At 34.7% G+C, this 2,148-nt stretch overlaps 1 pseudogene; it reads right to left on the bottom strand.

The window, feature by feature from the left end:
* Positions 1 to 1,616: 1,616 nt before the first annotated feature.
* On the bottom strand, positions 1,617 to 1,826 carry LOC133069730 (small nucleolar RNA SNORA70; annotated as a pseudogene).
* Positions 1,827 to 2,148: the final 322 nt, after the last annotated feature.

Raw genomic sequence — 2,148 nt, 5'->3', positions numbered from 1 at the left:
TTCCTTTTTTCTGCAGTACCACTATTTCTTGCAAATTATCTTACTGATTGCATTACAATCAATTGTTTTAGTTTAGTTTTTAAAAATCAGTATACTGAAGACTATCATGGTGACTATTTCTCTAGGGATAGATAAGATATCAATTGCAATGATATAAAACTAACACTTTTTTAGAGCAAAATTGCATGAGTTTTTTTTTAATGAAGATATTTATATTCCAAATAGTTGGCCATTTGCATGGAAATTAGAATATGGTGGTTATAATGATTTAATAAATTGGGTACTAGACCACAATGAAGAAAAAAAGCAATTAAAAAGCATATATATCCTGTAGCATTTATTTGTATTATAACATTAACATATTTTCCTAGATTTAGAATTAATAATATTCTATTTTCTGTAGAGAGTCTATCCAAGAGAAATGAAACGCTCTGAGTACATTTTATGCCATGCACAAAATATTTGTGCTTATTTCTACTACATAGCTGATGGACCATAAAACATGATGCCAGATATAAAAGGCCAGATACAAAACAGAGCTGTTAAAATGTATCACATCATTTTATAGATTAGGAAAGTGCTAAAATGATATGATATTTCAAAGATGCCACAACAATTAAGCAAAATGACCCCACCAAGCCTTTGTTAGTTTTAACAATGCAGCCCCTCATAATTTAAACCACTCGTTTGACATTTAACACAAAACCCAGAGAAAATCCTCATTTTTATGGAAGAAGAAACATAACTAAAGTGCACCTTCCTTTCTTGCTTCAAAAATATCTGGTGAAGGAGAAATAGTACAGTCTTGGAAGTTCAACAAACCTAGTTTTAAGTTTTTGAATTGCCCTGAACTGACTATGGAGGTTAATAATTTCTCTGGACAAGAGCAAGAGTTGATATATCAATCCCAATAGGGTTGATCTGAGGATTTAAGATATGAGCCAGGCATATGATAAATATTTCCTCCAACTCTCCAAGATTGAAATATAGGAACTGAATATTCTAGCAGAAATAATTAGGGGTGGTAGCATGGTGTGCCAAATGTGAAAGTGTGGGTTCCTTTTTCCCAGAAATAATTATGCCAATTTGGGCATATTTTTATTTTGGCAAATGTTCATTTTTAGGCATCAAAGTAAAACTGAATGTTCTTGTCATCAAATAATGAAGTGAAAGAAGATATTTGAGATAAAACAATAACTATTAATATTTTTTTACAGGAAAATAGGATTTATTGGTGGGCATAATTAAGGAGCAAACAGTGCCAATGCTCTCATGAGTGCAGGGCCAGCCATTTGTCCAGGGGACCACAATTAGGGATGCATCAGATGAGCTGCATTTCTGCCACTATGTTTTCAAATTCATCTGCATTAAACTTAGTAAATCCCCACTTCTTGGAGATGTGGACCTTCCGGCACCAAAGGAACTTGAGTTTGGCCTTGCAGACTGCCTCAGTCACATGCTCCTTGCTCTACAGTTTGGTGCAGATATAAAAATATTATGACTTGGCCAATGTGGACCCTGGCCACTGTGTCCTGGAGCTTCCCAAAGGTGCTGCACATAACTTTCTGGAGCCTAGACAGGGGACAGCATGCCAGTCTTGAATGTCCACTGGAAAGAGTTGTCTCCAAGGTCCCTTATGGCTACCTGTACAGGCAACAGGCTGCATACACTACCAAGGATTAAGATATGAGCCAGGCATATGATAAATATTTTATCCAACTCTCCAAGATCAAAATATAGGAATTGAATATTCCAGTAGCTGTCTGTAGCTACTGCACACTGGGCCCTCATGGGGAAAAGGGCACAGTTAGCTTAACTGGCTGCAAAAATGGCTATTATTAATAAAAATAAACTCTCATTGAATTTTAAAAACTTCTCATGAATAGAAGAAATGAAGACACATAGCTTCACTTGCATAATATTTCATATCTTATAGATAAATTGCATATATTGTTTTATATACTGCTTTTGATATATCTCATATTATCCCTACTTGCTTTTTTCTGTTTTCTAGATCCTATCTTCATTCTGAGAGAGGCTTAACACAGGAATAATAGACTCAATATTCTTCTCCCATATCCATAGTCACTGTATTAGTTTCTCAGAGCTCCTATAACAAATTACCAAAAAATGAGTGGTTTAAAACAA

Source organism: Dama dama, chromosome 14 (genome assembly GCF_033118175.1).
Source record: "Dama dama isolate Ldn47 chromosome 14, ASM3311817v1, whole genome shotgun sequence".
Taxonomy (NCBI): domain Eukaryota; kingdom Metazoa; phylum Chordata; class Mammalia; order Artiodactyla; family Cervidae; genus Dama; species Dama dama.
Note: the sequence above shows the minus strand (reverse complement) of the source record. Positions and strands in the feature narration are given on the sequence as shown.